Source organism: Narcine bancroftii, chromosome 3 (assembly GCF_036971445.1).
Source record: "Narcine bancroftii isolate sNarBan1 chromosome 3, sNarBan1.hap1, whole genome shotgun sequence".
Taxonomy (NCBI): domain Eukaryota; kingdom Metazoa; phylum Chordata; class Chondrichthyes; order Torpediniformes; family Narcinidae; genus Narcine; species Narcine bancroftii.
The window spans coordinates 125959724-125980937 of record NC_091471.1 but is presented as its reverse complement, the minus strand read 5'-3'; the positions used below and the strand labels follow the sequence as shown (position 1 = coordinate 125980937).

At 42.5% G+C, this 21214-nt stretch overlaps 1 protein-coding gene across 11 annotated transcripts in view; it reads right to left on the bottom strand.

The window, feature by feature from the left end:
• Nucleotides 1–21214, bottom strand: part of ppargc1a (peroxisome proliferator-activated receptor gamma, coactivator 1 alpha) — a 446776-nt gene that overhangs the window by 409570 nt on the left and 15992 nt on the right. For 10 of the 11 annotated variants that reach the window (XR_011353662.1, XR_011353661.1, XM_069925053.1 and 7 more), the window contains exon 2: nucleotides 18208–18349. The exons of the other annotated variant lie outside the window; for it this stretch is intronic. The gene's annotated coding sequence lies outside the window, so the exon portion shown is untranslated. The remainder of the gene's footprint in view (nucleotides 1–18207; nucleotides 18350–21214) is intronic. 11 annotated transcript variants of the gene reach the window in all.

Below are 21214 nucleotides of genomic sequence, written 5' to 3'. Positions count from 1 at the left end.
ATGTGAAATTAGGTAGGAAGTTAAAAAACAGGACCTCCAAGGTAGTAATCTCTGGATTGCTGCCGGTGCCACGCGCTAGTGAGGGTAGAAATAGGAGGATGTGGAGGATGAATGCGTGGCTAAAGAGATGGTGCAGGGGGCAAGGGATAAGATTTCTGGATCATTGGGATCTCTTCTGGGGAATGTCGGACCTGTACAAAAGGAACGGACTCCACTTGAACTGGAGAGGGACCAATGTGCTGGCAAGCAGATTTACTAGAGCTGTGGGGGAAAGTTTAAATTAGTTTGGCAGGGGGGTGGGGAACAGAGTGTGAGTGCAGTGTCAAGGGAGCATGGCCACCTAGATAGGAATAATAACGATAACAAAGTTAGGATGAAGATTAGGGTAAAAGGTAGAAAAGAGAATATAGGTGAGGGTCATTCTCTGAAATGCATATATTTTAATGCAAGAAGCATAGTGAACAAGGTAGATGAGCTTAGAGCATGGACAGATACTTGGGGTCATGATATTGTGGCAATTAGTGAGACCTGGCTACAGGAGGGGCAGGACTGGCAACTTAATATTCCAGGATACATTTGTTTTAGATGTGATAGAGCAGGGGGTAAAAAAGGGGGAGGAGTTTACTGCCGTGAGGTGGCAGGATGGTCTGGAGCGATCGTCCAGTGAGGCTGTTTGGGTGGAATTGAGGGGTGAAGGAGGCAAGAGGGTGCTAATAGGGGTGTATTACAGACCATCAAATGGGCCGAGAAAATTAGAGGAACAAATTTGTAGGGAGATAACGTATATGTGTGAGAATCATAAGGTAGTGATCATGGGAGATTTTAACTTCCCTCACATTGATTGGGATACCCATACAGTTAGAGGGCTGGATGGGCTAGAGTTCGTTAAATGTGTTCAAGATTGTTTTCTAAATCAATTAGTAGAAGAACCGACTCGGGACGTTGTAATACTAGATCTCCTGTTAGGGAATGAGCTAGGTCAGGTATCGGACATTAATGTTGGAGAACAAATTGGGTCAAGTGATCATAACACTGTTAGTTTTCGGGTAGTTTTTAGGGAAGTGCAAGAAGGGGCCTAAAGTTGAGGTTCTGGATTGGAGAACAGCAAATTTCGAAGGAATAAGAAGGGATTTGGGGAGAACTGAGTGGGACAGGATATTTTCAGGTAAGGATGTTAATGAAAAATGGAGGATATTCAAAAAAGAAATATTGCGGGTACAGAGTAGATATGTCCCAGTGAGGATCAAAGGAAAGGCTGGAAGTCATAGGGAGGCTTGGTTTTCGAGGAATATTGGAAATTTGGTTAGGAGAAAAAGGGAGGTGTACAAGAGGTATAAAGAGCAGGGAGCTGAGAGTTTGAAGGAGGACTACAAGGAGTGTAGAAGGAATCTTAAGAAAGAAATTAGAAAGGCCAAAAAAAGGCACGAAGAGGCTTTGGCAGACAGAGTAAAAATAAATCCAAAGGGTTTCTATAGGTACATTAAAAGTAAAAGATTAGTGAGGGATAAAATTGGACCCCTTGTAGATAGCGAGGGTAGGCTGAGTGAGAAGTCAGAGGAAATGGGGGAAATTTTGAATGATTTCTTTGCCTCAGTATTCACTAGGGAAAAACATATTGAACCAGTTGAAGTAAAGAAAAATAGTGTGGAGGTCATGAAGCATATAAGGATAACCGAGGAGGTAGTGATGGCTGTGTTGAAAAAGATTAAGGTGGATAAATCTCCCTGACCGGACAAAATATTCCCAAGGACACTCAGGGAGGCTTGTGGACAGATAGTGGAGCCATTAACAGAGATATTTAGGATGTCACTGGTCACGGGGGTAGTGCCAAAGGATTGGAGGGTGGCGCATGTGGTTCCGCCATTTAAGAAAGGGTCCAAATGTAAACCTGGGAATTATAGGCCCGTGAGTCTGACGTCTGTGGTGGGTAAGTTGATGGAAGTGTTCTGAGGGATGGTATTTACAAATATATGTAGGTACAGGGATTGATAGGGAGTAATCAGCATGGTTTTGACAGGGGTAGATCATGCTTGACAAACCTGATTGAGTTTGTTGAGGGGGTTACAAAAAAGGTTGATGAAGGGAAAGCTGTGGATGTTGTCTATTTAGACTTTAGTAAAGCTTTGACAAAGTTCCCCACAGGAGGTTAGGGAAAAAAGGAGGTAGAGCAATGGATTCAGCAATGGTTGGATGGGAGGTGTCAGAGAGTAGTGGTTGAAAATTGTTTGTCCAATTGGAGGCCGGTGACTAGTGGAGTTCCTCAGGGATCGGTCCTGGGTCCACAATTGTTTGTAATATATATTAACGATCTGGAAGTAGGGGTGGAGAACTGGATAAGCAAGTTTGAGGATGATACAAAGATTGGTGGTGTTGCGGACAGTGAGGAAGATTACCGTAGATTTAAAGGTGATTTAGGAAGGCTGGAGGTGTAGGCTGAGAAATGGCTGATGGAATTTAATACAAATAAGTGTGAGGTGTTACATTTTGGAAAGGCAAATCTAAATAGGTCATATGCATTAAATGGTAGGCTATTGAGATGTGCAGAGCAGCAAAGGGATTTAGGAGTGATGGTAAATAGTACCCTCAAGGCTGATACTCAGATGATGGTGTGGTGAAGAAGGCATTTGGAATGTTGGCCTTCATAAATCGGAGTATTGAATTCAAGAGTAGGGAGGTTATGATGAAATTCTACAAGGCATTGGTGAGGCCAAATTTGGAGTACTGTGTACAGTTTTGGTCACCAAATTATAGGAAATATATAAACAAAATAGAGAGAGTACAGAGAAGGTTCACAAGAATGTTGACAGGATTTCAAGGTTTGAGTTACAGGGAAAGGTTGTGCAGACTCAGGCTTTTTTCTCTGGAGCGTAGAAGATTGAGGGGGGACTTGATAGAGGTGTTTAAGATTTTAAAAGGGACAGACAGAGTAAATGTGGATAGGCTTTTTCAATTAAGAGTGAGGGAGATTCAAACTAGAGGGCATGGTTTAAGATTGAAGGGGGAAAATTATAAAGGGAACATGAGGGGAAATTTCTTTACGCAAAGGCTGGTAGGGATGTGGAATGAGCTTCCGGCAGATGTAGTTGAGGCGGGATCATTGGTTACATTTTAGGATAGACTGGATAGTTACATGGAGAGGAGAGGACTGGAGGGGTATGGACCGGGTGCTGGTCAGTGGGACTACGAGGGTGGGAATTTGTTACGGCATGGACTAATAGGGCCGAACTGGCCTTTTCTGTGCTGTAAGTGGTTATATGTCCACTGAGACGAAACATCGATTGCTGGAGAAAGGAATGGTGGGGCTAGATGAGGCAGAGACTATTGCAGAAGCTTTAGAAAGCACCAGGAAAGAATTGGAGGAGTACTCACAGGACCCTGGGGCTGGGACAAACATCACACTGTTGGACTCTCTAGTCCCACGAAAAGAAAAGTATGCTGCCTGACAGGAATTCACAGCAGCAGCACACCTTGAGGCTCCCAAGTGCTTTTTCTGTGGACAAAGAAAGCACCCCAGAGTCCTGTGTCCTGCCAAAGAAAATGTCTGTTCCAACTGTGGAAAACGTGCACATTATGCAAAAGTCTGCAGAAGCCCCAAGGCCACAGCCAAGGCCCGTTCTCATGCTAATGAGAGGTGAGTAAGCTCTTCTTTCTCCACAGACAAACAGAAGAAGAAGAATGCCATGTGCTGCTGGCCATCTTGGACAAATGCTACAAAGCAGAGGACACAGTCTTCAGGAGAAGAATATGACGACAAGTACTATCAGATGGAAGGACACAAAGGACACGCCAGACTTGCATTCCTACGCATGAATCAGGCGAGTCCACACAATTTATCTGATGCCACTGTGTGCATCAAATTTAATGATGTGAGGGTAAATTGCTTAATAGATAGTGGAACCACTGAAAGTTTTATTGACCAGGGGTTAGTCAACTGCCTTGCCCTCCCCACACGCCCGAGTGAGCACCAGATCCTGTTAGCAGCCAGCAGCCTTGTGGCTGAGGAAAAAGAGTTTTGCAGGGTTACTCTAGAAATCCAGGGCACAAAATACGAAGGGTTCAAATTACTAGTACTCCCTCACCTCTGTGCCTCAGTACTATTGGGGTTAGATTTTCAGTGCCAGTTTTAGAAAGCATTACAATAGTGCACCACAGGCCTCACCCCCCCCCCCCACCACTACGACTTACGAAGAAACAATACTACAGCCTGTCTGTCCTGAACATAGAACCTCCTCTGCTGCTCACACACCTGACCCCAGAATGCACACCAATAGCCACAAAGAGCAGGAGGTACAGACTGAGGGACAAGGCCTTCATTAGGACAGAGGACAGAGGAAGGACAGGAGGGCATCATCGAGCAGAGCACCAGCCCCTGGAGAGCCCAGGTGGTTGTAGTAGTCAGGAGAAAAACTGCACAATGTTAGTGGATTACAGCCAGACAATCAACAAATTTACACAACTAGATGCCTTCCCCCTGCCACACAAAGCAACAACATTGTGCAGTTCTACACCATAGACCTGAAGGCAGCATACCACCAACTGCCCATTAGAAACAGCAATCGCATTATCACAGCATTTGAGGCAGACAGCAGGCTGTATCAATTTCTGTTGCTCCCCTTCGGTGTCACCAATGGAGTCTCCCTGTTTCAGAGAAAAATGGACCGAATGGTAGATGAGTTCCAACTGAAAGCGGTGTTCCCCTACTTAGACAATGTGACAATCTGTGACCACACTCAGGAGGATCATGACACGAATTTAAAACGCTTCTTCCAGGCAGCCGAGCAAAGGAAACTAACATACCACAGGGACAAATCCGTCCTTAGTGCCAGGAAGTTGCCAATCCTGGGCTAAATCAGCCCAGACCCAGCCCGTGTGTGCCCTCTCCAAGACCTCCCAGTGCCACACACACTGAAAGCACTAAAAAGGTATTTGGGACCATTCACTTACTACGCCCAATGGGTCCCCAACTATGCCGACGGGGCCTGCCCACTTATAAAAGACTCAGTTTTCCCACTGTGCCCAGCAGCCACCAGAGACTTCAGGCACATTAGGGACCATATCGCTAAATGTGGTCCATAGTTGAGTCGATCCCATTTCAAGTAGAAACAGATGCATCTGATGTGGCTCTGGTAGCCACCCTAAACCAAGACGGACAACCGGTGGCCTTTTTCTCGCAAACCCTACAGGGGTCAGAGGTAAGACACTCAGCAGTAGAGAAGGAGGTCCTAGCCATTGTGGAAGCAGTAAGGCACTGGCGACATTATCTGGCGTGCAAACACTTCACCCTCGTCACAGACCAACGGTCTGTGGCTTTTATGTTCGATAACCAGAACAGGGGGAGAATTAAGAACGACAAAATCTTGTGCTGGTGGATAGAATTGTCTGCATTTAACTACAACATTCTATACTGCCCCGGAAGACTCAACGAGCCCCCGGGTGCGCTGTCCAGAGGAACTTCTGCCATCCTTAACCACACATCCCAGTTGCAGAGCTTGCACAATGAGCTGGGCCACCCGGGGGTCACTAGACTGTTTCACTTCATTAAAACCCAAAACTTCCCATTTTCAGTAAAGGAACTGAGGTCAGTAAACAAGAGCTGCCCCATCTGTGCGGAATGCAAACCACAATTTTACCGGCCAGACAAAGCCACCCTGATAAAAGCTACCAAACCTTTTGAGCACCTCAGCCTCAATTTTAAAGGCCCGCTCCCGTCCAATAATAGAAATGTCTATTTCCTAAACGTAATAGATGAATATTCCCGTTTCCCCTTCGCAATCCCGTGTTCTGATGTATCAGTAGCCACTGTTATAAAATGCCTCCAACCCATCTTCAGCATATTTGGGTACCCGAACTACATACACACAGACAGGGGTGCTGCATTCATGAGCGCAGAAGTACAGCAGTACCTGCACGAGCGAGGGATTGCTACCAGCCGCACTACAAGTTACAATGCCAGGGGTATGGACAAGTCGAAAGGGAAAATGGCACTCTGGAAAACGGTCCTCTTGACTTTAAAAGTAAAAGACCTGCCTGTTACTAGATGGTAAGAAGTGTTGCCAGAAGCCCTACACTCTATACATTCTTTGTTGTGTACTGCCACTAACACGACCCCACATGAACGTATCTTTTCTTTCACAAGGAAAGCCACAACAGGCACAGTGCTGCCTAAATGGATGATGACACCGGGACCTGTTCTCCTCTGGAAGCACTGCAGACCCCACAAAGCGGACCCGCTGGTGGATCAAATGGAGTTGAGGCACGCGAACCCTCAGTACACCTTTGTCACATTCCCAGATGGAAGAGAAGACTCGGTGGCTACCAGGGATCTTGCGCCGGCCGGATGTGTGAACAATGCAGAGGAAACACAGATGTCTACGGATCAAGAAGGAGCGCAGCAGCAGTCATGAGAACAGTCATCCATCGAGTCACCCCAGAGGACTATACCACCCACCCCGGAAATCAGGACCCTGGGTACGCCACCCCACAAAATATCACCACCCAAGACTTGATAAAGGACCTAATCCCATACAAGAGGATCCCCAGCTCACATGGCCATCTCGTACTTCCCACTCCCACACCTCCACCAAGAAAGGCCGAAAGGCAGACTGCATTCCCCACGCCTATGCCACTACCAAGGAGGTCCAGAAAGCAATGGAAGTCATGAAAATTTTGGACTTATGAACTTACAAACAAGGGAAGGGGAGCAGGGGGAATAAGAATTTTTTTAAAGGGGGGGCGAATGTGATGATATGTAATTACACCACTAGATCACCAGGGGTCAACCCAGTGGCCTTGCCTTCCAGGTTCGTCTTGCAGAGAGACAAGACCTCTTAGTGTACATATTAGTTTATTAAAACTGTCTTATACTCGCACTGCTGGTGTGGTTATTGTCAGTACAGAGACAACCAATACTGTGCACCCTTCAGGCAGTATCTTTTGAAAAGAATTAAGGCAGATTAGTCCCCAGGACCTAATGTAATATATTACAGGTTTTTAAAAGAAGCAAGCAAGAAGATTGCTCGGGCCTTGACAAAATCTTTGTATCTTCACTAGAAACAGGAGAGGTCCCAAAGTACTGTAAAGTAGCCAATGTTTTCCTTTGTTCAAGATACAGGAAAGCAGGAATACTACTGGTGAGGATACTTAGGGACAAGATTTACAACATTTGTAAAAGCAGTCAGTTTACGAACACTCAGCATGGCTTTGTGTGGAGCAGGTCATTGCTTACAAATGGGACTGACTGTTTTAAGGAGATGACAAAGGTAGTTTATGGCAGTAGCATGGATGTTTCTATGGGCATTTATATAAAGCATTTGACAAAGGTCCCTCCATATAATAATTACAGCACAGAAACAGGCCAGTTCGGCCCTTATAGTCCATGCTGAATACCTTCTCCAACCTAATCCCATTGAACTGCACCTGCCCCATAACTCTCTACACCTCTCTCGTCCATATACCTATCCAACTTTCCTTAAATATTAAAATCAACCTACATGTATCACTTCAGCCAGAAGCTCATTCCACACTTCCACCACCCTCTGAGTGAAGAAATTCCCCCTCCTGTTTCCCCTAAACTTTTCCCTCCTTCAATCTCAACCCATGTCATCTTGTTTGAATGTCCCCCACTCTCAATGGAAAAAGACTATCCACATTAACTATCAGCCCACCTCCTAATTTTAAATACCTCTATCAAATCTCCTCTCAATCGTCTACGCTGCAGGGAATAAAGTCCCAGCCTGCTCAACCTTTCCCTGTAAGTCAAACCCTGAAACCCAGGCAATATTCTTGTTAATCTCCTCTGCCCTCTCTCTATTCTGTTTATACCCTTCCTATAATTCAGTTACAAAACTGCACACAATATTCCAAATACAACTTCAACCTGACATCCCAACTCCTGTATTCAATACTCTTATTTATGAGGGCCAACATACCAAATGCTTTCTTCACCATCCTATCTACATAGGACTCAACTTTCAGGGAATTATGTACCAGAATTCCTAAATCCCTTTGTTCTACTGCACTCCTCAATTGTCCATCATTTAACGTGTATGACCCTTGCTGATTAGTCCGACCAAAATGTAGCACCTCACATTTATCAGTATTAAGCTCAGCCCACTCTTCTAACTGTCCTATATCCCACTGCAAGCTATGATAATCTTCTTCTCTGTACACACCACCAATCTTCATATCATCTGCATACTTATTAATCCAATTTACCACCCTATCTAGATCATTATTCTATATGACAAACAACAATGGACCCAGTACCAATTCCTGAGGCATTCCACTGGTCTCCGGCCTCCAATTTGGCAAGCAATTTTCCACCACTACTCTCTGGAATCTCCCATCTAACCATTGTTGAATCCATTTCACCACTTCAACATTATTACTTAATGTTTGAACCTTCCTAACTAACCTCTTATGCAGAACTTTGTCAAAGGGTTACTAAAGACATATAGACAACATCCACAACCTTCTCCTAGTCAACCTTCTTAGTATCCATCTTGAAAAACTCTATAATATTTGTTAAACATGACCTGGCCACGTACAAAACCATGTTGTCTACTCCTAATCAATCCCTGTCTTTCCAAAAAATTGTAATACCATCTCTAAGAACACTCTCCATTAATTTACCCACCACTGACATCAGACTCAAAGGCCTTTAATTACCAGGTTCACTTTTGGAGTCTTTTTTAAACAGTGGAACAACATGAGCTACCCTCCAATCTTCTGGCTCCTCCCCCGTGGCCAGGGACATTTTAAATATTTCTGTCAGAGCCCCCACTAACCTCCCTCAAGGTCTGAGGGAATATCTTGTCAGGACCTAGAGATTTATCCACCTTTATTCCCTTTCAAATAGCCAATACTACCTCCTCATTAATCTGTATATTATCCGTGACCTCACTACCAGATTTCCTTACTTCACCTGGCTCAATATTCCTTTCCTTAATGAATGCTGAAGAAAAAAAAATCATTTGAAATTTCTCTCATTTCTTTTGACTCCTCACATAGCCTAACCCTCTGATCATTAAAGAGCCCAATTTTATCCTTCACTATTCTTTTACTTTTAATGTACCTATAGAAATCCTTTGGATTTATTTTTATTTTCCTGCCAAAGCAGCCTCTTGTATCCTTTTAGCCTTTCTAATTTATTGTTTTTTTTTTTACACTCCTTATATTCCTCAAGCACCTCATGTATTCCCTGCCGTCTATACCTGTTGTACACATCCCTCCAACCAAATTCCCAATATCCCTTGAAAACCAAGGCTCCCTATATTTTCTAACCTTTTCTTTAATCCTCACAGGGGCATAATGACACTGTATTCTCAAAATTACCCCTGGAAAATTCAGAAAATGCAGATACATGGTGTGTTGATCATTTGGACTCAGAAATGGCTAGCCATAGAAGACAGGGGATAGTAATGAAAGGGTGTTATTCTAGTTGAAGGCCTGTAACAAAAGATATTCTGCAGGGATTGGTATTGGAGCCTCTGTTGTTTCAGATATACAGAAATGACCTGGATGATAAAGAAGGTGGGTGGGTCAGAAGTCACAAAGTTTGGGGGAGAATGAAAGTCTTGATAGAAGTTTGTAAAGTTATGAGAAGTTTTGATAAAGTAGACAGTCAGAATCCCATTATAAATATGGAACATACTGGAGAGATGTGCTTAAACTGAAGGAAGGAAGGTTTAAAAGAGATGTGCAGGGAAAGTTTTCTGAGAAAAAAAAAGTAATAGATGCCTGCAATGGGCTGCCATGGGTAGTGATGAAAGCAGATATGATGGTAGCATTAGAGGTTTAGACACATGAATATGCAGGGTATATTTATGTATCAAGTATCAAGCAACAGTTTTAGTTTAATTTGGGCATCAAGTTCTGCACAGTATCCTGAACCAAAGGATCTGTTCCTGTGTTATACTGTTCTAAGTTCTATGTTCTATGTTACAGAAGTCATCAAACCCACCAAAAATGATAGTTCATACTGCAAAGAGAGGACCCACTACATCAGGTTTTTGAATCCACACAATGATGAAGCCCTAATCATAATTACTGCCCTCCTGGGAATGAAGATGTGATAGTCTCTACCTTCAGCATATTTGTTGTAATGTGAACCTTTGGATGAGTATATTGAAACATGAAAATAAATGCTTCTCTTATTATCCACTTTTCTTAAAAAGTAAAATGTTGTTTGAGAACACTAAAGTTATTGGCCCTTTCTATTTATCCTTCCAAAAATTAGGACAAAGCGTGAATGAATTCTGAAGAATGCCATAATTCAGTCTACCTCTAATTACTGTATACTGATAATCTCTCCAGAATTTTCACTCTCCCTTACTTTCAACATCTTAGCAATTTAAAAAATTCTTAAAGGGATTGACAGACTCAATGTAGCGAGGAGGTCTTCTCTGATTAAGGACTCCAGGCCTAGGGATTAGAGTATGAGAATAAGGAAATGCCATTTAAGACAATGATGTAGAGAAATTCCTTCTGGTGTAGAACTTTTAAAAGTCTCTAGTCCATTTGGCTTCAGAAACTAAAATCATATGTTTATTCAAAAAAGAGCTCAACAGATTTTTGGACATAGAGGTATACTTCAAAGTGGTGTTGATGGGGAAAGATAAGACACGATCTTGAAAAATGGTGGATCAGGTCTGAAGGACCACATAGCCTAGTTCTGCTCCCCTTTCTATAGTTCTTATGTTCAGTCAGCACTCACTCAAGAGGGTAAAGAGCATATAGTCGAGGAATAGAATGGATTGAGACACAAAGCATATGGAAATCAATACAGATGTAAAGATTGAGCAGAGGTGAAGAAATGCGAGTCCCTGGTAATGAAATCTGCAGAGGAAAATAATCATGATTTGAGGGGGTCCTGATTTGAGGAGCTCAAAACACATTTAAATGTGCAATACACAAAGTGCTGGAGAAACTCAGCAGGTCATGCAGCATCTATAGCAAGTAAAGGGTGACCAACATTTTGGGCCTGAACTCTTTATCAAGGTATAAGCAAAAAGCAGTCAGGCGCTTTTTTATTCAGTTGCCTGTCTGTCGTTTTGGTAATCCCTTGAGCAAGGACTCAGGCTCAAAAGCTCCTCTACCTCTCCCTCCTTTTTATTAAGCACTTGTCTGCTTTTTGCTCACATCTTGGAAAAAGGCTCAGGCCAATACTTCCACACAAGAATTATAGTGTCTGCATACTGTCCTGTTTAACATATTCAAACGTGTTGCTCAAGGCACCCAACAAATTGATCGCCAGTTACTTCCGCTGCTCTGAATTCCATCAATAACTAATTAGTATGGACAAGGGGCAAATGCAAGAATGTCCACCAACTTTCCACAAATTTTTAAGAAATTGAGAAAAGTCAATCAACTATGTATTTCACACAGCATTCGTAACTATGATGGAGGCTGAGTCAGTGCTGGTTACAGCAGCCTCTGGAGAGGCAGCAGTTATTGTGAGAGTGAAAAAAATGGCTATGGTGACAGGTAGTTAAGATAAGGAAAAGCACAATGGCTACACAGACCCATACTGGAGCCAGGAAGTCGATTTTACCTGAATTATGACTGACAATGAGGAGCAACCATTGTGCCAGATTCCCACCCCCCATCAAGGATCCTACCTGGAAATCGGCATGTATAATTTTGATTTGCCTGTTATGTAAAAATGCTAGAAACCCAGTTTGACCATTCTCATGACTAATCATGTTACTTTGATTTATCATGTTTTCTGTGAATAGTTATAAATGCAAAATAGTGGTGGTGACTTTTGTGGGGATAACAAACTAAGATTTTCTCTGTTTCAGAATATGGGACAAGAAACTAAATTATAACTCAAAGCATTTTGAATGAAAATTTGAAAATCATAACAGTTAATTGTCAGCAAAATTGAAAATGTAAGGCAGCGTCAAAGAGGAACCAAATGGACATTGAACCATGGACATTTATACAATGAAGATCAAAACTACAAATGATGAAAATATGAAATAAAAGAAAATATTAGAAAGACTCTGCAAGTCGGATATTATTTGAGTCAAGGAAAAGAAGAGCTAATATTTCAGGTTTAACACCCTGTGTCTGAACACACACAGCATTTTTGACATTTAAACATTGATCTGTATCCATGAAGTTTCTTCTCCTGTGATATCTGATAACTAAAATCTTGTTTCAAGTAACAGTATGCAATTTATAACCTTGCAGCAGAGTACTCAATAAGCTTCCTACAAAATACTGCATGTCCTCTTGAACCATTAATCTGCCAAGAGGCTCTTGAAAATCTCCAGCATGTTGCATATATATATATATATATATATATATATGACATCCATGGACATGGAATACCTACATTCCTGAAAGATTCACAATATTTTACATCTACAGGCTCTAGCTCAGACAACAGAACCTTTGCTGGGATGGAGTATTTGAAAATATTATGCAATTATTCTGCAAATACATGGTGCAAACAAATGCTAATAATTTTAGCCATGTTAAAGACAATAAATTCACTATTCTGCATTTATGAAACTTCTTCAATTTCCACTAACCTTTCCCTCACTACCTCCTCACTGATACCCTCATTCTGTCATGAAAGTCATTTATCAAAATGTTAATTGTGTCTCTCCACAGAAGTTGACTGAGAAGAGTTAGGGTTAGGTTTAGCTGATGTCACAATCCAATTTAGGAAGTTTTAACTTGCATACAAGAACATAACTTGCACTGACATACAATTTCCCCTTCCACTGCCTTTTCTCCCACAGTTCTGTTACTGCTGTATATGCTAAACCTTCTGTTACGGGCCCCAGAGGATCTCAAAACCCAGCAGCATTAGAAATTCACCAAGACAAATAGTTACTTAAACAAAAGTCATTTTTAATTTTCTTTAAACACAAAAACAGGATCTAACTTTCACTTATTACTATTAACTTAACCCCCTTCTAATTCTAAGCACATGTGTATGTTATGTGTACAAGTTCAGAAAATTTATTTAATTCTCAGTCCAATCTCACTTCTCATTCCTCCAAGTTCATTGGTATCAGGCAATTCTTATACCGTGTACAGAATTTAACATTTATGAATTTTCACCAAACTCTGGCACTTAAATGGTTCCCCTCAGGAAGGTTCTTGTTCTCAGAGAAATTTGTTGCTTGTTGGACACACACAAACTGATTCCTTCTGATCAGCCACTTCAGTGTTTTACTGAAGAAACTTGCCCCATCAGGGTTTTCCAGATGATAACTTCTTCTTTGGCAGGTCACCACACAGTTTCTTTTGTTTCCCTTATTTCAGGTGAAACACTCAGCCAGCCATTTTCTCTTGTATGGATCACAAGGGTTTTCAACAGGCTGAACTCAGAACTTGCAACCCATTTTCAAAATGGGGTTTCAACAAGCTGCCAGTTTGCCATGACTGCAGAAACCAGTTCTCTCTCTCACTCTTAGAGAAAGCCTGTTTGGTCTCCTTTCTCTCTGCTTACAAAACCATATGACCTTCTTAGAACAGCAAACTGCAACCAGACAGATTGCAGAACCAGACCCAATCTTCTGAGTCCATTCATCTGTTGCTTTCAAAACAGTAATCCATTATTCCACAGCAGGTCCAATTAACACCTACTTGTGAAGTCTCTATAGCCATTCTTTAAAGTTTTTAAAAAGATACTCAGAACCTGGACTGCCTGGCTTAAGCAAAGCTTTTGCATGTTAAATGAGATCGGTTTTGTGAAGTGTTTATGTTTGTTTGTGACCTACACTACTCCCACAATATATCTCCTTTAAAAACATATCTATATACAATATACAAATTTATATAATCCATCACATTTCCCTATATCATGGATTGTTATGTCAGTTGGGCTGTGATCAGTCCACCATGCTGCCTTAGACATCAAATCCCTCCATCCCTGTCTAGCCATTGTTGGAATGGCCATTCCACTCCTGCTGTTAGGCTGGGCTCTCTCACACAGTGGAATGGTCTTATTTCACCTTCAGTGTTTCTTCACTAATTTGCGGGACACTCCAATCCCATTGCCAATCTACACTGCTGCATTCCAGATGATAACTTCTTCTTTGGCAGGTCACCACATAGTTTCTTTCGTTTCCCTTATTTCAGGTGAAACACTCTAGCCAGCCATTTTCCATCACCTTGTCAGTGAATACTTCAAGTTAGTTGCCTAAGCAGCCAATATCCATGCACTACAAGTCTTTAACTCTACAAATTTAAACAGTGTTTGGTATACATAGATGTAGTCTCAGACTTACAACTGTAATGAGGACCGAAGAATTAGTCGTATTGAAGAATGGACGCAAGTCAGAATTGTGCCTGCGTACATGAAATACTAAAGTCTTAAAGCAAACTTTTTAATTTACTGTTTTTTTCATCATACAGTTGATAATAACAACATAAAACTTCCTGAATTTGTCGATTAACCTAAGCCAATCTTTCTACATTATTGTCCTTGCTTGCCTTGTTAGTTGGCGTTCCAGAGCTGGGCGTGGCCATCTTGATTCCGGAGTACATTCGTGAGCCTTCGGTGGATTCACTTATTGGAGTTCAGTAGGCGCATGCGCGAGGGTTAAGCACCCTGATGATTTTGAAATCACATCCTTAACTCTTGCACATGTGCCAACCAAACTCCAATACACAAACCCACCGTGCCTCCATCCACCGAAAACTCGCACATTCACACAGGAATCAAGATGCCCACACCCAGCCCCATGACACCGACTAAAAAGGTAAGTACATGCATTTTGGCTCATATATGCCCTGTATCCCTGTAATAGTTTGTTAAATACAACATACACCACATAAATTTTATATATTTTACATATATTTTCTTTTTAAAAATCTGATGGTAAATGGGGATGGATGTAAGTTGCATAGGTCATAAGTCAGGGATAATCTATAGTATTGTTTCTAAAGAAAAGCATTTTCTGACACTGAGCTAAATTCTCCCAATTATACTCAAAATTTTGGTGGAAAACAATAACCTTCGATGGTTTAGGACTAAACAGCAAATTCCATATTTATATTTTAAAAATCATTTTTTAAGCCAGAACAGAATTTGAAGTTGATGGAAAACAAATAATTGTTGAAATTATAACCCTTATCTTTTGTCATGATTTAGTTTAATATTCTAACTTGCTTACTTGAAAGATTCTGGTATACATACTCTGATAGATAATTAAATTACGACATTCAATAAGTGGTAAATGGCATCAATAAATATAAATTAAGGAACTATTATTACTTAAGTTAACTCAATTATTGTCAAAGAAAGTGGCAGTTTTATTAAATTTGCTTGTCAATAATTAGTTCTGCAAATGAATAATGTTGCATTGAGCCCAGTGAAACATCAGTGTATGCATCACAATAATAAAGTACAGTACACTTATCAACAATTAAAGATTATTAAATCAAAACTACAGTACTCAATTTGTATTTGTGCAAAAACAGACATTTAAAAGCAATATGCAACTGTGGCTGCTTGATTTCCAATTTATCTCTCCATTTTAAGTTCAATGATGGGAAACTGCCAAAAAGGCATTACAAAGGTACACAAAGAAATGAAAGTTATGGAATTATGACATTGTGGCCAATAGGGAAACTTGGTTGAAGGAAGGGCCAAGGCTGGGTCTACCATTAGGCGAACTAGGCATCTGTCTAGGGCGCAGACCACAGAAGGGCGCTGTGCCCCGATCAATGCACTGTGATCAGGATGATCAAGGTGCTGTCCAGTGAATTGGGGGTTTGTGGAGGGCAACATAGCAGCTCTCCGAGGGAGGTGGGCGGGAGGGGTGTAAATATTCTTACTTTCCCCCGGCCACATTGGGTTGGTGCTGGGTCACTGGAGCCCAGCGCATCCCTCCCTCTCCCCCCACTCTGTATCCATGCCCCCCTTCCGATTCTCCATTCCTCCCCTCTCTGCTCCCCGTATTACCTCCCTAGACCCCACTTCCCCCTCCCTCTTGAATCCCCATTCTCCCTCCCTGCTTCCTGCCCTCGCTTACCTCCCCACAGTCTCGACCCCCAACTTCTCCCCCAGTCCCTGCTCCATCCTTCCACAGTCCCTGATACCCCCTCCCCTGTCCCCCTCCTCACTACTCCCCCCCCCCCACATCTTCCCTGCTTTCCCCCTGGTCCTCACTCCATCCTTTCACAGTTCCTGGTCCCCCTTGCCTGGTCCCCACTCCCGCATTTCCACCCCCCCGGTTCCCGCTCCCCCACCCCTCCTCCCTACTCCCCCCCCACACCCTCCACCTGGAGCTCCTGTACAAAGCTAAACCCTGGGTGATATTTCCATGAGGTATTATTCTAAGAAATGTCTCAACTACTCTTTATTAACTGGTAACATGGTTCCATTTATCAGTGTTAAAGGTAAACCAGGGTTCTGGATCTAGGCTCAGTGGTATTTCTCTTCTAGATTTATTGAATTACTTTGAAGTTACAGCAGAGATGGGGGTATTCAGCCAAAAAGCTTGGCAGCAAAGTTTCTGCACAATTCAAGTTCCCTCCCCCTCTCTTCATTTCATTTTTAATGGCATCACCTTCCTTCCACATTCATTTTCCCGTTAACATATTTTGCTAATTGATTCAACTAACCCATCTCTATTTTAACCACTGGAAAGGTGAATGAAGTAAAAGATTTTAAATGTTGTGTTGCCCTGGGTCGGCAACAGAACAAATGTTAGAGGGGGCATTAGCGTGTTAAAGGGAGAGGGTACAGTGGAACGCTCATAAACTCGCTCAGCGGGGGGAGGGCTAGTGATGTGGCTGGGGGCAGGAGGAGAGTCGCTAGCGTGCGTCAAGCTGGACGCTAGTGACGTGGGAGGAGGTGGGGGTGGGTCTGATGGCAAGCGATGGCTGCGACCACATGGGGGGCCACAGCATTGTGCTTGGGGATGCAATGCCTGCGGATGCCCTTCTTGGCGCCGACCCTGGTGCTGCCCCTGGCAGAGGTATGCATACTACCGAGTGTCCTTTGGTTCAATATGATTTATGTGCCAAAATATTTTCTTCCGTATTTGAGAGAGAGTCAAAGATTGATGTATTATTATTATTGCAATTTAAAATAAATTTAACAGCTGCAAGTTTTGTGCTTTTGGGCTCGTCTATTGAGTATATGTGGGTGGAGCTGAGGAATGGAAGAGGTATGATCACACTCATGGGTTTGTATTATAGAGTGCCCAATAGTCGATGAGAATTGGAGGAGCAAATCTGTAGAGAGACAGCAGACAGCTACAGGAAATATAAGTTTGTGATTGTAGGAGATTTTAATTTTCCACATATTGACTGGGACTCCCATACTGTAAAAGGGCTGGATGGCTTAGAGTTTGTTAAATTTGTTCAGAAAAATATTCTACATCAATATATAGAGATATCACCTAGATAGGGTGCAATATTGGATATTCTATGAAGGAACGAAACAGATGACAGAAGTATGTGTAAGAATTTCAAATTATCTTCAGGTTGAAATATACATTTAAATTATGTGTAAATACACTGGACCACCCCCCCCCACACTATTTTTTGGCCCCAATGGCCCAATCACGGATGCTCACCCCGGCTGCCCACCAATCTAGCTCCCGTCAGCTGATCCTCACCCTGATCGCCCTCCCATCATGCTACAGATGGCCTGATCATGGATCCTCATTCCAGCCACCTGCCCATCGAGCTCCCAATGGTCCAAAGGCAATGTAGTTACAGTTGAGATGTAAATTTACCCTTTCATATTGCTATGTAAAGCTTTATTTGTGAAATATATACACTTGTATATAATGTTAGATTAGTTGTTGTTTGAAATTTGTGGGGGGGGGGGTGTGCGCGCGTGCCTGCTCCTGGGAGTTAAAGGGGGCAGCAGCAGCCTGAAAAAGTTTGGGAACACTGGTATAGACAATGGCACCAGGGGTTGCTTCAACTTTATTCCTTTGGCTTGGCTTCGCGGACGAAGATTTATGGAGGGGGTAAAAAGTCCACGTCAGCTGCAGGCTCGTTTGTGGCTGACAAGTCCGATGCGGGACAGGCAGACACGGTTGCAGCGGTTGCAGGGGAAAATTGGTTGGTTGGGGTTGGGTGTTGGGTTTTTCCTCCTTTGCCTTTTGTCAGTGAGGTGGGCTCTGCGGTCTTCTTCAAAGGAGGTTGCTTTATTAATCCATTTTTAAATACCAAATGCTACCGAATGAAATACTGGTTCTGGAGACAAAATTAATCATACCTCACCTTAGGCAACCACTAAAGTTGTCCATCAATTGCTGTTTAGATCCAAAATCAATATGCTTCACTTCACCCTCATAGCCACATCCAGAGGTGAAAATAAGATGGTGCAGGATAGTCAGCAGGTATGTGTAAGAAGGTAAGTGACCTACAGAATGGGTTAAGTTTGCAATATTAGTGAGGTGACCACACAAATTATTTTTAAGTTACTTTCACCACATCACCAAAAACATATTATATAATATTTATCGACTTATATTCATTAATCTTCCAGAGGAAAACATCCTGTCTTTCCTATCTGTCACAGGTAAATTAATTGGTCTCTGTAAATTATCCCTTATAGGGACCATATAAGTAAGTGGTAACCTGGAAGAAGCTGATAGGGGTGGGAATGATAAAATGGGATTTGTATAGTATCAGGGTAAATAGGTACTTCATGGGCTCATCAAATTCTTGGGCTGTTTCCATGCTCTACAACTCTATTATTTGTGGAGAAGAAAAAGGCATTATTAGGCTGACCATTGCTGAGACAATGACTGAAACTAGAGATTATTGTATCTGACATATTGTGTACATATATTCATCTTTCTTCTCATAAATGCAGTACAGAATCCTAGTAACATTTGATTTAATTGATGCTGTAACTTTTTTGCTGGTTTTTGTATCCTCCCCATAATGAAGTGTCAAACTTTAAGACTGCACCCAAACTGTAGACTAACAGAGCTTTTGATAGAAATCAACATGAGCAAGATTGATTTTTCACTACAAGGCAATGGGACCAGACAACATATGCAGTTGGGTATTGAAGGACTGTGCAGACCAACCAACGGAGGTCTTTACAGACATCTTCAGCACCACATTGTACCAGTCCATCATCCCCGTGGGTTTCAATACAGCCACCATTATCCTGGTACTGTGGCGGCCCGCAATTACGGAAATTGGGTCGGCACATCGCGTGGCAGCTGACACCGATATTTTCCTGACGAATCCCAGGACAACAAACCAGCGGGGGTAGAAGCTGGGACAGCATCAGACCAACAGCCCTAAAATGGCGTTGGTCAAGCTGCCCAGCTAACTCAGCAGAAACAGGCTGGGGAAGAAGGGCATTCGTATGCATGGATGTTCCCACCCATTATTGTTATTCATATGGATGACTCAGTCAATCAGCAAAAATGGTGGGAACTTGAACAGTATAAAAGCAGCCTTTCCAGCCCTAATAAAGGATTGAGCTTAACCTGCCACACTGTGTGTGTGTGTGTGTGTGTGTGTGTGTGTGTGTGTGTGTGTGTGTGTGTGTGTTTCTTTGTAGCGGACGGCTACAGTACCAAAGAGGGCGACAGCAACTGGCCTCAATAACCACCTGCCAGTGGCACTGACCTCCACCATAATGAAATGCTTCGTGCATCTGGTGATGGAACACATCAATGTGCACCTCCCACAGACACTAGACCCATTTCAATTTGCCTACAGGGAGAACCATTCCACTGATGATTCCATAGCCTTGTCTCTCCAATCCGTCCTCCCACACCTGGAAAACAATGCCTTATATGCCAGGTTGCTGTTCATCAACTTCAGCTCAGCGTTTAATACGATCATACCCCAGAGAGTCATGGATAAATCGTCTTTGTTGTGACTCAATACCCACCTTAGTATTAGGATTCTGACTTCCTTACAGAAAGGCCATGGTCTGTCCAGTTTGGCAGCAGAACGACAAGCAACATCACACTGAGCACTCACACACTTCGAGGCTGTGCACTCAGCCTGCTCTTGTGCACACTTCTAACCCATGCCTGCAATGCCAGATCCAGCTCTAACCGAGTCATCAAGTTTGCAGACGATACCACAGCAGTGGCCTCATCAGTGATGAGGTGGAAAATCTCATGAAATGGTGAGAGAATTAACAAGCTGAGTCTCAAAGTGGACAAGACAAAGGAGATGATTGGGTTCGTCAGGAAAATATCGGTGTCGACCACACTCCACTACACATTAATAGCTCAGTACTGGAGTGATTAGTGAGCAACAAGTTTCTTGGAGTCCACGTAAGAAGTGATCTATCCTGGACACATGATATCTCCACGTCAGGAAGCTTGAACAGTGACTGCACTTCTTGAAAAGACTGAGACAAGCAAGGCTACTGACCACCATCCTGTCAACTTTCTACAGGAGCTCTATGGAAAGTATCCTGGCCAGCTGCATCGTAGTGTGGTACGGTTGCTGTAGAGCATCAGATTGGAGGTCAATCTACATGACCATAAGAGCAGCAGAGAGGATCACTGGTGTTACCCTCCCCCCAGGATCATTGTCTAAAGAGTGCTTGCAAAATCTTGCATACAGCATCTTTCAGCTCTCCTGTTGGGAAAGGGACACAGGAGTCTCAGAGCCAGAGCCACTTGGCTGAAAAAACAGCTTCCTCCCACGGGCAGCAAGACTGTTGAACGACTGATTAACTGTTCATACAAACCTCCATGACTCTACTATTTATTTCCACAATAATATATTTATTTTAATATTTATAAATACATACTGTACATATGTATCATTTGTCTGTATGCGTGAAACGTTGGTTTGTGTGCTAGCAGTGTTTTACTCCGAGGACCAGAGAATGCAGTTTCATGTTGTATTTGTACAATAGGACGATGAATAAATTTCAACTTGAACTTGAACTACATAATCAATGTGTTATCTACTCGGCTGTTACCTCAAATGGCCAAAGCAATTGTACATGAAAACCTACAATGCTATTTAAAATGTTACCAGCATAAGATAGATTTCAATTCCCTATTGTTATTCCGAAATGTTTTCTTGTTTCCATTTTGAAATGGATCTTATCTGCCCAGATTTCAAGTCTATCTTTATCCACCAGGATTTCACAATTTATCACAACCTGCAGCTGATGTCATCATCGTTTTGATACTGTCCCATCAATTCCTTAATCCAAATCACTTATGCAAAGGGGTTAACATTACAGAATAGTGAGATTAAGTAGAAAAGCAAACTGAGCTGTTTTAAAATA